At 42.0% G+C, this 14266-nt stretch overlaps 1 protein-coding gene across 4 annotated transcripts in view; it reads left to right on the plus strand.

The window, feature by feature from the left end:
- Positions 1-14266, plus strand: part of LOC143210500 (uncharacterized) — a 151006-nt gene that overhangs the window by 79343 nt on the left and 57397 nt on the right. The window contains exon 1 of one of the 4 annotated variants that reach the window (XM_076427394.1): positions 2532-6178. The exons of the other annotated variants lie outside the window; for them this stretch is intronic. The gene's annotated coding sequence lies outside the window, so the exon portion shown is untranslated. Of the gene's footprint in view, positions 1-2531; positions 6179-14266 lie in introns of those variants that run through there. 4 annotated transcript variants of the gene reach the window in all.

A 14266-nucleotide genomic window follows, 5' to 3' on the forward strand; every position in this document is an offset into this window, starting at 1 on the left:
GAGGGAAGAACAAACGGGGCGCGCGCGGGGGACGATCGATAACACCGGGAAGAAACTAAACCGAATTCAATGGACCGGCGAGGACGGTCGAGGGGGTGGGTTTTGAAGGAGGGACGACGAACCGGATGGCATGAAGCGTTATAAGATAGCGGGGACCGCAGATAACGCAGCAACGACCGGGCCGAGTCGTTAAACGAAGAAACGAGTCGGCGACCAGTGCAACAAGCGCCGGCCTTTATTTACCGTGCACGTGCTGCTTTCCATGGGACCTTTAAAAGGTAAACGCGCGAAAGAAAGAGCGAGTGACAGAGCAGCCCGAAGTATCCGCGCTCACGCTCGTGCTCGTGTTTCTGTCGTGCTGAACTTTCCACATGCCCGAACCCTGCACCCTGAACTGCTCGCCCTTGCGTGTCGTCGACGTCGCCCCTCCTCTTTCTCTCTCTTTCTTTTTCTCTTTCTATGCGTGACATATTTTATTCGATACCACGAAAGGCAAATACGGGGAGATCTTGAAAGACGCACGCACGCACGCGCCGCTTTTGATATAAATACTTTGGCTTCGGGGAGAAAAACAGGCCGGCCTCGCTCTCGAGGGTTTAGTTATATCCGTGGACGCGGGGAGCACTTTTTCGATGCAGCTGGGACACTTACTCTGGAAAAAAATTCAGCCTTGGCACCAGGTTACATAATTACTTTTTTGGATCGATGTAGCACGAGTGACACCTGGAGGCGCCTATCGCGGGTGGATACGAAGCCCCACACATGTTCGCGTATTATTTCAGTTAATCTATCTGTTCCTACGATTCAATTCCGAATTAGAAAACAGAGACCGGCAGAGTTGATTTTTATCATTTCGAAGAGCCAACTCGAAAATTAAACATTTCTCCCGACCTAGAAATTTGATGGATATGACATTGGTATAATACCTTATACAATATCTAAATGTTCAGTAATTGATTAGATACCGACATATTTTATAATGTAAACAATATTCTGAATAATCGAACTGCAACTTCTAGTGGCGCCTCGGAGTCACCATTCGAGTGCTAAGGGTTAAATTGCCTGAATTAATTGCACGATCACCTCCGATCGACTGACCCAGTTTCATTTTTAGCTTAATCGCGAGCCGATCGGGTCCACGAACTTCGCCTGTTTTTAGCGCGGCAAGAAAAATATATACACCGACTTCCACGCGTTCTTTCCATGCGGTTTATTTCTCTCTTGAACGAGGCGTTTTACTTTTATTATTATTTTACGTAACCGAGGTGTTTCTTGCCGCGACACTTTATATAACTTTCTTTAATTGATGCGTTCCCCGATCCCTTGCGCAACGGCTCTCGGAAAAGTGATCATTCCGAGCAACACTCCCTACTGTGGCTATCCAATTGTTCCCGGGAGCTGGTCGATAGGTTCTAAGACGCATGATTGCCCTGTCTTTTACGACATTTCGCGAAACCGCTTCTCGTTGCGTTAAGATCGACTCCTCCGTGGAACACGGCCGACAGTTTACAATCGCGGTTGCGTTTCGTCGGCGTTACCTCACCGCGGAAATTGCGATAGCTATCTAACTCGCGATTTGTCGCGATCGTCTTTAGATAGCGGGCTTCCTGTACACGTTCGGGCTCCCGTTCGCCTAAGTAAATCAAGGTCGAGTTTAATTGATCCAGTCGCGATTAAACGGTAAACCAACAGCGTCGCGCTCCTTTCGCTGCCATTGTCCGATCAATGATCGGATTTAGCTACTTAGCGGCAACATACAACACTGGCAGAGAAAAATTCTAAGAACAGTGAGTGCCCTCAGAACATGAAAAGAAAGACACAGAAAAGTTATAAATGCGCAAGGGAGCGTATATTAATTTATAATATTTATTAGATACACGAGCAACGAGAATTTCCTTTTTGTGTTTTTCATGGAAGGTTAAATCTACGAACTGAAGAAACTGAGGGGAATATATGAAATTGTGATTATGCTTCAGTGTTCCACCTTCCAAGAATGTAAGGGGGAGTCTGCATTATTTATGTAATAGTCTGATGTATTAATGATGTGGGGAATATAGTTTCTCTATTTTCCCGACATTCCTGTCGCTACCAGGAGAATATCTGTCGCAATATTCACAATAATATGTTTTTGTCTATCGATCGTATTTATTGGTAAATCTTTAAATGTTTTCGGCGCTACGGTTCGATCCTTTATAACAATCAAAGCACTTTTGCTAATTTATTCAAAAATCATCAACCTTTCGATCCCAAGTTTGGATCTTTTTCAAGATTAGTATTTTGAAATTGCGTTTGTAAAATAAATGTGTTATGAAAATGTTGAAAAAACAGAATTTATTTGGTGAAATGTTGTTATTGAGTAATTTGATGTAAAAAATATATTGTTCATAAAGACAAACTCACTTGCTTTGGAGAAAATTTTCATAACACATTTATTTTACAGACGCAATTTCAAAATACTTATCTTGGAAAAGATCCAAACTTGGGATCGAAACGTTGATGATTTTTGAATAAATTAGCAAAAGTGCTTTGATTGTTATAAAGGATCGAACCGTAGCGCCGAAGACATTTAAAGATTCACAATAATATCCGTGTACGATTTCCACCATCTGAACAGCCCCTAAGTATTCTTCCCCTTGGGATACTAATAAATGTGACGGCAAGGATAAAAGCAATTATCCACTTTTCCACTTTATTATACATGAAGCTGTTTGAGTCAATAGCGAAGTCAACTTTTCAATGTAGAAACCCCCGCACGGGTTTAATCGATATTTAATTCCCGTAAAAGATCACAGTCTACTATTCATCGCCTTTTTATTTATTATCGCGAAATTTGATCGAATCGATCATTGAATTACGGTTCTCCTGTATCGTAACTAGACTAGTTTTTAATTACCGTACCGTAATTAGACGGATATTTAAGCAAAACATATTGATTTTATTCCTTAACTACTTTGTAGCAACATTCGAACTTTCTTGAATTTTTAAAATCTTTTACCGTTTCATATTTCGCCCAACCAATTTCTTCATAAATGCATAAAGATCCGTAGTCTAACCGTAACCTTCGTTTTCGAGCGGTCTCGGTATATTGCAGCCTAGACTTTGCGGTGGAGTAGTTCACATCCGACCCGGTTTGCGAAATTTAGGCGAGTCATACGCGCGCGTTGAAAGCGATAACTGGCCACTAAAAAATTATCGTCGACTGCCAACGTAGCGGACTGGTGGAAGCGCAGTCGAGAAGTTTACGATGCGTCAATAGCTATTGTTCGTTGGGACGCTCTAACAGGAAGGATTTTATTTAGCCGTGATCGTCCCACGGTCTCGAAACAACGAACGTGTCATAAACTTGGTTTCTCTTCGGACACGTTCGTCGCTTTTTTCTGATTCTTCAAACTAATATCAAAAATCGACAATATGGAGAGATGCGCGCTAAAACATGGTTGAGAAAAGTGCAATTACGACGCAAGACGTTTGTGATGTGCGCAGGGAGGGATAATGTATCAAGTTAATCTCTGTAGTTGTAAGGAAAAACGCCGCGTGACACAATTTCAGGAAATTTTTGAATTTACTCATTAATTCAGCTTTATAGTATAGAATTTACGTATTTACCAGGATAAAATCATGAAAGCAAATTCGGAAGGCTGAAGAAAATAATGCCGATGTCCTATGTCAAAGCATTAGTGATCAAAACTTTGAACAGCAATATCTCGAAAGTGAAAGTATGTGTGACACACGGCGTTCTTCGTGACGACCAGAGATATAATGAATGGGGGAGCGGAATTAAAGAATGAATGATCTTGATACAAGAAACTTTGCTGGAAACGATTGCATAAGTAAATGAGCCCACGCAAACGAGTGCCGCCGTCTATGGAACCGCCGCGGTGTTGCGGAAGTTAAACCCACAACTTCCCATCGACGCCGAGTGGGTCATGTCACCCAATCTAACTGACCAAAAATGGATTTCCCTAAGGGGGTGAACTCGTTTCCAGGATTGCAAGGGCGCGGTGCGGTTTTTCAGTAGTCAAAAGCGCTAGTTAAAAGATCGATCTAGTCCGAATAATTTGCATTATTCGGCAGCATGTAGCTGTCGCAGCTTTATGAAAATAGCTACATGCGCAGCTTTATGGTTCTGAATAATGCAAAGTACGCTGTCAAAGAAACTCAAGCTGTTGGGTGCAATTTCGAAAAAGTTATTAATATTTAAAAGGTGTATGAATATTTTGTACACTCACTGTACACTATGTGCCGATAATTATGGAAGCGGTCTAAGTCTATTTTCTGTTTCGAGATATTTAAAGGAAAAGGAAAATATTAACACTAAATAAATTTCATATCGTAAAAGTTGAATTCAATGTTCAAATGAATTCATTTGGTTAAAAAAAATTAAACCTACTTTGAAAAAACGCACTAAAAAGTATGAAATCATTTCCATTTAATTTATTTGACAGATGTTGCTGATTATATGATTTCATTGGACATGGTGAACTTGGAAATCAGTAGGTGGGAAGAGAAGATACATTAATATGTGAAAGCATGTAGAAGAATTTAAGGATTTTCGTAATTTCCAGTGTCGAAAATTTTCAATTTTGCGCTGCCTCTGAAAAGATTGTATTGTATTTAAGTTCGTCTGTATTTTCACATAAATTAAATGGAAATTATTTCAAACTTTTTAGTGCGTGTTGTCGAAGTCGGTTTAATTTTTTTTTTTAAATTTTTTTATTTCACACTTTTTAGTGGAACCAGCAGAATTTGTAGAACACCGTAGGACGGTTTTTCGGTTTTACTGGTTATTTGCAATAAAAACCGCAAAGAATGAAAAACTGCAAAATTTGTTTTCAAGGGACCAATTGGGAGACACCCTATAAAATGCAAATGGTTTCGTTCCGATTGGTCCATCCATCTTCGGCGTAATCAGTAAACATACACAGAAATAAAAGCGGAAAAAAGGCACATACAGATCGAATGGAGTAACCTCCTCCTTTTTCGAAGTCGGTTAAAAATTACACATTGAATTCATTTATAAAATAATGTAATGTGAAATAACTGATAAACTCATTTTTCTCAATTTTCACTTAGACCACTTTCATAATTATGAGCGCACATCGTATCGGAAGTCAGTGGGTAAAGCGTGAAGTTAACGTGGACCAGGTGAGGCAAACACAGGCCGTAGTAGCGTGGAGAAGCGGCGATATCATCCCTTATCAAGAATGGTCGGTGGAAAGCGCGAGCGAGGGTCTCGGAAAAAAGTAGTACGTCGAGGTCTCGCGTCCTTGCCAGTTACCCCCACCGCCGACTATGTAGTAGTACTCGCCGGAGTGGGATTTTCCTCCCCACCAGAGTTTCCACTGGTCGCTGGCTAGCCCCCACCACATTCTGCGTTCCCTCTGCGCCTGCAGCGGTATGTAAGAGGCCGCACATGTTTCCCCGCGTTCCAGTCTGGCAGCGGCACTCGTGGGTGACTGTTCGTGGCGGATTTCGCGTAACAGTTCACGTTACGGATCGGTCTCGCGCAGCGAAGGACGTTACAGGGACACACGTGTGTGCTATATAGCAAAAAATACCACCCTACACACCGTTAATATATAGACCAGGTAGAGAATCCCAAGACAGTGTGTTTGTGTGTGTGTCTGTGCCCGGAGAGTTGACTAGCGCGCGCGCGCACAAAGGACGAGTTCTTTACTGGCAGTGCTACGCTCGAGAGCCGACACGACAGATCGCGAACGTCGTTGCGCCGACACGCAACAGAGACACCTAGACCTCCTAGAAAAACCGACGGATGAGAGACGGTCGAGAGCCGGAACAGCCAGTAGTTCTCGAGCTGCTACAGTGACAACAACACCTGTCCGAGACCGGACGTGTCCGACGCGCACCCCCCATATACATATAGATCTTTCTTTTTTTTACTTTTATACAAGTTTTTTGATACGAAACGGACCAAACCCGTTCAGAACCCACTCGGTTTTTCACGGTGAGAGTCGTTCGCGCGGATGACAGCATCGCCGAACAGTGCCCGAGGAGGAAAATTTAGTGCTGTACATACCTGGTGGCCACGCAGACCGAGTGTTGGATACAAGGATATTCCGGGGTTGTTACGGAAACTAGTGATCTACCCGCTGACGTCAACTACGTGCTTTCGTGATTCGATCCAGTTACGAGAATAGTGCTCGCGACCGAGACACACGTGAGTATCGGATCCACCGCTCACTCACTGTCTTTCTTGCTCGATCGCTCGCTCGCTCGCTCACTCCAGATGCACGCGTGAATTAAACACGCCTGAACGTGAACGAGCAACGTTCAGCCGCGCACTTCTCGCGGTAATTTATGCGCGCGTACCGATTCTATTGTATAACGCGTCACGCGATCGCCAACTTCTTGCTAGACCATCTAACCCCTGGCGATTTCCACCCCTATCGACTACATTCTGTCTTTCACAGTCGTGCTCCAATTCGATACTAATTGCACCACCACTGTGCTATTCAGATTTTTATTTCATAATTATACGGTTTATTCACACTTACCAGAAACGTGTACCGAAAACAAGCTTTGAAATATTGTTTTAACTATTTGTTGACCTCGCGGATCTTCGTGCAATGTGTCGATTACAAGGAGCAGAGGTTACAGAAAATGTGGTGAAATGTAAAAGTATCTTTGAATAACAACCATTTGAACAACGAAGCACGAAATCGTCAGAAGTGTGTCTGGGATAGTTTTCCACCCCTATTGACTACATTCTGTCTTTTACTCCAGATTTGACACTAATTGCACCACCACTGTCAACTATTCAGATTTTTATTTTATAATTATACGGTTTATTAACAATTACCAGAAACAACGTGTACCGCAAACAAGCTTTGAAATATTGTTTTAACTATTTGTTGACCTCGCGGATCTTAGTGCAATGTGTCGATTACAAGGAGCAGAAGTTTACAGAAAATGTAGACAAATGTAAAAGTATCTTTGAATAACAACCATATAAGCAACGAAGCACGAAATCGTCAGAAGTCTGTCTGGTATTGTTTTCCACCCCTATCGACTACATTCTGTCTTTCACAGTCGTGCTCCAAATTCGACACTAATTCCACCCCCACCGATCCACTATTCAGATTTTTATTTAATAATTGTACAGTTTATTCACACTTACCAGGAAGCTTCTACATGTATCGAAATAAAGCTTTGAAATATTGTTTTAACTATTTGTTAACCTTTTCTCGGGGTGATCACTCACATTGTATAATACATTTTAGTAGATCACAAGGACGAGAAGTTTCCATAAAATGTAGAAACATATTTAGAAGTATCTTTAAAGAACAACCTTTAAACAACGAAGCACGAAATCATCGGAAGTGTGTCGGGAAAGTCATCGCAAGTGTAAAGCAAAAGTGGGTGAGATATTATCCCAGGATCTTCGGTGCAACCATTCCCCGAGCAGCGTGCGAGGGTGAATCGATTGTGCAGTTGCATTCGTGCATTAGCGGTGTTTGATGATTCGTCGATTTCAATGAATCTTATGCGCAGCGTGCACAAACTGCCAGCTGATTTGAAAATATTGCGGTTTATTTTGTTTTAGTTTTGCTCGTGGATGTCTGTAAGCTGCGAGAAAATATTAAACACCGTGATAAATAAGTAATGTTTCAGACTGAGAAATCATTTTTATGTTGGTACGGGATCTGCCGAGTTCTCCGCAACAGTATTTCTCAATGCAACGAACTTTCCCGACTCTGTGTACGTCATCGAGAGAATTGTTTACATTCTTAAGTGATCATTTTCCTTCATGGCTGCTCGCATAGGTGGCATTTCAAGTTTAATGCTCTTTCTACAGTATCCTTTCAGATTTCCTTCTTGTTGTCCTCGAGTAGGTTCCATAGGACTCGTAAAAATGTTGTCTTCAAACTAATACACATTAAAGGATTAAAAAATTGTATGGTAGTCCATTGTATTCACTGGATTTACAGAAATTCTTCGAAAACGAAGTGTACATAGTTCGTGAAGTACTTGAACTACACAATTTTTCATTTCGCGAACGTGATTTCGGTGCTACCGTTCCTCCGCAAAATTGAAGAGCATCGATCCGCGGAAATAGCGAAATGAAATTCCTCGAGCATCTCGTTGGAAGAACGTAACGATGCGCGATGGTATCGCGAACGGTGGAAAACTGGCTCTGGATGTATTTACGCGAGCAATTATCGATCGCGCCTGCATTGAAATTGAGGTTTCGCGGTGGCGCAGGGGATGTCACGTAGGAATAGTAGTCGCGAGAGCGCGGTCGATTCATCGCATCGGAGGCGGCGTTGGCTAGCGCTGTGGAATGCGGCCCCATTTTAAATCGGCGATCGGAGTTGGTCGTCGATCGCGATCCAGAAATCGCGACAGATCGCCGCGTGTTTCGTTTTTTCCGCCAAGGTCGTCGCGGTGCAAGCGATCTGGAGCGACAACGGTGACTCAGCCTCGTCAAACGTTACATCAAATAAACATGCCTATTACGACAAATTACGTTAAGGTCGCGTACACCGTCTGGAACGAGCATTTCCTAACGCGGAAACGGCGATTTCCATTCGCGACTCGACGCTCCGGGTACACGTGGACGTTAAACGCGTTCAACGGGTTAACAGATTCGATCGGCTAACCGGGTCAAGGGAGCCGTGTACCAATTCTCTCCGCGGTTCATGATCGTTTGCCACTGCGCTGTTGGAAAACGTCCGAAAGGTGACGCTTTTCTTATGAGCACTCGCACAAACTGTAAGGTAAAGGCTCTGGTAATTGTGCCCGTGATTATTAGGTCGTTCGGAAAGTAATTTCGTTTTCCGTGTAGGGATGCCATTGCTTCCATTTGTTATTACTAGGCTGCGAATCTTTATGCATTCGTGGTTTATAAAAATTTTCGAAATATTTCCACTTGCAAATATTATTACTAGACTGTGGATCTTTATGCAAAATAAAAATTGTCTGCATCGATCACAAGCCACAGAAACCAAATAACAAATTCTTTCTCCTTTTAATTATTTTATTAAGCTGAAACTAATACACCGATGTCCTCAAATCTTCTTAATATGTCCTCTGAATTAAATTGTACATGCTCATTTTTGTCATAAATGCATACAATCCGCAGTCTAGTTATTGCCAATGAAAATAGGGTTGTATTTGGTACCACTTTCTGAAGGCTTGTCTACAAAAATTGAAACTTGTGTGCATAAACGTCAACAGTCTCTTTATTACTTAACCTTATTTAAAATCGCAGCTGACATTTCTGCCTTGTAGTGCTACCTAACCATTCAAGTATTTTTTTGTGATCGCACCAAATCTGAAAAATTAAAGTACGCATTTCCATCACCTTTTTTATCACGGCGAGTGCACGAAAGGAAAAGTTGTATGCTGTTTGTGCTCCACTCCTGATCCAGAGCTAGAATTAATCTTTGTATTTGATCAAGGATTGAAAGATTCATTAAAATAGAATTTTGTCTATGCCGATGTGGTGAAAATTTTATGACTTTAAATCGGTATAATATTTCCCATCCAATTTTTCTATTACAACTACGACGAAAACCGTGGTTACTTTATTAAAATTGTTGTAGAATGCAGAAACGCCATCGTACCATCTCCCTCAGTCTTTTTGCAAGCTATGAATGCATAAAGGTTTGCAGCCGAGTTCCAGTTCAGACACGCTAATTGAATATGCAAATCGATATGGACACTTGCCTTGAAAATAACACGGCTGATTCCCATGTACATTATATTTCTATCATAGGTATTTCTGTACCATGTACACACGTGCAAGATAAAAGTGAAATGGAAAAATTTCATCAAACACCTTCGCTAAGAGGTAACAATAGAAGATGAAAATCATGCGTTACGCGTTTTAATGGTGTGCAATTATAAAATGAAAGTAATTATTCGGAAAATAATTGTGTTCGTTAAGCCGTTTACAATTATCGCAACGACTGCGTGCACATTAAAGTAACGCACTTTACGCCATTACGGTGAATATTAATTCCGCAATGAATTTTCCATTTCTAGATCTTTCCTAGTTCTCGTTCTTCCTGCGATATGAATTTCCTCGCAATTAAAATTTCTAATGTTCCAGCTACCAGTTTGCATTAGACTGCCGACGAAGTTCTTTTTCACTCGGTGGTGCAGATTAGGTTATCAGAAGTCGTGAGGATATTATTCTTTCGTAGGAGTTCGGTGCTCACTTTTTCTGAATTTTCTGGAATATTTTGCATGCCGATACCATACGCTTGTCTGTATAATTTCCGTGTTGAACATGTTACGCTTTTAAAACAGACATTAACGGTTGATAACCGAACGAATATATTGCAATTTTTCCCTGGAACGATTTTTCCATTTGCATCGACAGAGGATACCGACAAATATCGTCCGGGAAAACCGGGCCACGCGGTGCTCGAAATTTCGAAACCCCATTTCTTCCATCGATCGGGCCCCGACTATTTGCACGGTAAATACACGGTCGCGTCCGAAACGCGATTCGCGCGAATCCTCGAATTATTTCGATGGAATTTCCGAAGGAATGGAATTGCGAGCCAATTAATCGGCATTTCCGACTTAATTAACCGTTAAAAATCGGAACGATGCGGCTCATGAATAACTCGCGGCGTAAACAGTTTTATCAGGTCTCCGTGGCCCCACCAGAGTCCGTACATGAAATTGTTCCTCAACGGCTAACATTGTCACTCGTAAATCTCTTTTTTTCTCTATATCTCTCTCTCCCTCTCTCTCCACGGTTTCAATTTTTTCCACGATTTAGTTACGCGAGTCAAGGAAAACGGAATTCAATAGCCCCATCAACATTGGAAAGAGAGAGATATATATAGAGATAGAGCAAAACGGAGGAAGAGAAAGAGATAGATACGCATTCATTCGTCCCTCTACCTGCCCGCCATTGAGTGGCACGAGGCAAACGAATTATCCAACTCGTGCCGTCCATCGAAATCGGATTATCGTCGATTCCTCTTCATCCCTCTGCCCCTCCAACCCCTCTTTCCGCCGATATATCGATTTTCGAGGCTATGTACCGGCAACTTATTTCCCCGGCGCGGCGGTGCCGTAAACATTCGGCTCTCTAAGCATTCGTCGCGCAGATTAATCACGGTTTAATTGGAAAATCTGACTCGGTAAATAAAGCGTTTGAACCTCGCGCAAACACGATCCCGCGTCCGTGTCGCCGCGCTCGTAATTATATTCAACTTATCGGTAAACAACGGATGTTGCGATCAAAAATCGGCTCGCAGTATCCGCTGCGCCGTTCCCCGTGGAAATTCATTTTGAACTGCTCTACGTTTAACGCGTCGTTTCTGCAATCCGATAAACATCGATCCGCCTCGCTGTTTTCGAAATTGTCTGTCGCGATATACTGTTCGTTTTTAAAAATCGTCTTGTCGAGAGAAAAAGACACGAGAACTTTTCTCAGGTCGTGTAGGTCCCGTTTTCTTAGATCGAATATTTACTGTATACGGTGTCCAGCAAAATTGATTGGATGAAATTCGAAATTGTTGAAAATTTTTTTAAATTGAAGATGTCAATATACATATAATTTCTCCTCTATTAAGATCATTACGGGAAGAGGCAACATTCAATTTAGTTTCTATTTCTTGCAACGAGTGCAGACAATTTTTATTCTGCATAAAGATCCGCAGTCTAGTTATGGTATTTACCGAATTCGTCTTGAAATCTGAACAAAACTGAAGGTGAAAAATTGAAAAATCATGGAAAAGAAAGAGAGTTAACAAAAAATTTGCAATAAATACTTTTTTTACGCAGAATTTTGTGCTTTATCCGAGTTCGAGCAAAAATATTGACACTTCGATTAAGAATCGAAGTTACAAAAATCAGATTGCAAATGTGCGTGTCAGGCACGGAGTTGTTTCCCGTTCAAGACGCAAAACTTGCACTCGTTGTCGCTCGCAGATTTAATTTAATTTCGCGCCAGTGCTGCGAAAACGCTTCGTTTCTAATGCTGGCGCGATTCGGCGAAAATACAAGGGGAAAACGCGAGTAGTTAACGAGTCCGCCCCGCTTTTCTCGCACGTTTCCCCGCTCTCTGCTCCGCTCGCCGAAAATTAATATGCCGTTATTGAAGGCCCAGAGAATTTCGTCCCGCCAATAAATTCCGCTTCCGTCGGGTTCCTACGCGACGAAAGCAAGATTAAACGTAGTCACCATGGAAAAAAGGGGATGGGGGATGCGAAACGAGGGTAGCGACGAAGGAACGGGGAACGGGGTCGCGTTTAGTCGGGTATAAAATCAATCGTGTGCTCGGGAAGCAACGACGCGCGCGTCTCGTCGTAATTAGTGTCCTCTGCTAATTATCGGGCCGCGATCCGTGCTGCCTTTTCGTTAATGTCGCTGCGAAGCGCGTCGCTAAAGCGATTACGGTGATGCGCCTTCCCAAGAATGAATCCCCTCCGAACAAACTATGCAGGAAGGTTACAAAAAGAGGCAGAATTTCTTTGCCAATTTATTGCGAATTTTCAACTGCTTGAAAACTGAAGCGATTTTATACCGGAGTACGTTATGTTGCCATTTTTAAGTCTTTCCTGTTTCCTACTATTTTTTCTTCAAATTTTTCTCGCACCCATTAAATCCGAAATAGTAATGGAAATTTTTCGAACTGTTTTTCAGAATTGTTTGTATTAATCGTAAGATACAGGAGCCACATAAATATTTATTTCTCTATTTAGTAGCTTTAAAGAGTTGGAAATGTGGACAAAAAGAATTTTTCAAAAAACGAGATTAATTTCAGTCAGATTTCGTACGATTTTTATGGCAACATGTACTTAAATGAATCAGTGTATACTGAAATCATTTGCATGTCACTAATTATAAATAGAAATGTGTGCACAGTTTTGCATTCGATCTAATTTTTGCGGTCTAAAACTACTACGTCTCCCAGAAAAAAATTTTATCCGCGCCTCTCTACTCTCTTTATGGTTTTCATAAATCTAAACTAAAGTTGCGAATGGTCGTGAACACCGTCAATTACACAATTGTAAAAATAGGCTTTCTGTACGAGATATAAAGTGTGAAATTTCCGTTCGGATAGAACTCGCGGACCGAGTATTAATTTCGCCGAGAATTAAGAAAGTTTCGTTTGAAAAGACTGGAAATTACGGTCGCGCGAGTCGAGTGCGTCACCGGTGTTAATATTTACCCCCCGTCAGAGACAGATTAAAACGGAGAACCGTGAAATAGGGAGAAAGTAATTGCTTCTGCCGGCGTGATAGCGCGTTCCCATTGAGGAACAAAGCGATTCAGAAATAACGAGGCGCGTGAAACAGTCGAAGCTAAAAATAATGCTCCCCGTACCACGGCGGCGTGACCTAATTAATCCGAGGAAACGAATTACCGCTCAATTACTCGACGGAGAGTTTCTATAATCCCGGCGCGCGGCGACGCACGTGTGGCGATTTGTATCGCGTGGCGTGCTCGCGAGCAGACAATGTTCCACCAACTTTTTGCACTTGGCCGCCTGTAATTGAAAAGCTGCCGTTCGAAAACGATGCAATTCCGCGAGCACGTCCTTCGAACGTTTTTCGTCCTCGTTGATTTACGCTGCCGAGCCTCACAGATCGCGTTTCACTAATTTTGTTTCACCGGTTTGCTTTACAATCGATGCAGTTCAATATTTACGATCAGTTTTTCGATCTGCGCGGTCTCGGCGAGTTTTTGCGCTCGAGGAGAATGCGCGTGAACACGTGTAGAAGGATATTTCTGCGAACGTCCGAGAAAAACTGAAAAAACCATGATTTCTTACCGCGATCAGCATTCACCGAGACCCCGGAACACATTGTGCACCGTTCAAGGCCACTCCCCCCGCTATGAATCTTCTCGCGACAGTCGAACAATGTGGCGGAGGACGATTTTTCACCGGATAGACTAGTTTCTTTTCTTTCTTTTTTGTTTAAGCACTTTAAACCCTTCTGGCTTTATTTCGCTTTACAAGAATAACTACGAGTGAACACAATAACAATGTCTGTTAACTAGGGATGGGATCAGGTACCTTTAAAATCAATTATGTTGTCCTCTAACGCATAATTTAATTCAACATGCATAACTATAATTTCATAATCTGTCGGAAATATTATTCTTAAATAGTTACGAATTTAATTAAGAAAGTGCTTCAAACCTACAATGCAGTTCTGATTTCCAAGATTCTAGTACTCCTTGTGAAAGATTCGGTTCCTTTCAACATCAAAGTACTTGTAAGTATCTTCTCGAAACTTGTAAGTACTCATTCCGAGGTTCGATATCAGTTTGT

This window comes from Lasioglossum baleicum, chromosome 1, assembly GCF_051020765.1.
Source record: "Lasioglossum baleicum chromosome 1, iyLasBale1, whole genome shotgun sequence".
Classification (NCBI taxonomy): Eukaryota; Metazoa; Arthropoda; class Insecta; order Hymenoptera; family Halictidae; genus Lasioglossum; species Lasioglossum baleicum.